The sequence below is a fragment of the Mastomys coucha genome, unplaced genomic scaffold (assembly GCF_008632895.1).
Source record: "Mastomys coucha isolate ucsf_1 unplaced genomic scaffold, UCSF_Mcou_1 pScaffold13, whole genome shotgun sequence".
Classification (NCBI taxonomy): domain Eukaryota; kingdom Metazoa; phylum Chordata; class Mammalia; order Rodentia; family Muridae; genus Mastomys; species Mastomys coucha.
In genome coordinates, this window is record NW_022196895.1 from 17,429,679 (window position 1) to 17,430,094 (window position 416).

Genomic DNA, 416 nt, shown 5'->3' on the forward strand with positions numbered 1-416 from the left:
TATATATATATATATATATGCACACACACATATATAACATATATGTGCTATATATATATTTAAAGAATATTTATATATATTATATATATAATATATATCTATACATATCTATTTAAAGAATATATGGAGGAAGCTCCACTCCCAGGTGCTCTGACACACCCAGGATCAGAGGTAAGCAGGAACCAACATCTGTCCCAACACTGGGAGTAACTGGCACCAGTGGGACCAGGCACACAGGAACTCTGCCAGCCCAGTGACTCGGGTTCCTTCCAGTCTTTCTGGGCTGGGGTCCAGAGTAGACCTTGGGTACATGCTCTGCAGCCAGTCCCACAACACCCAGAGGAAGCTTCACTCCCAGGTGATTTAACAAGCCCAGGATCCCAGGATCCCAGAATCACAGGATCACAGAGTCAGCT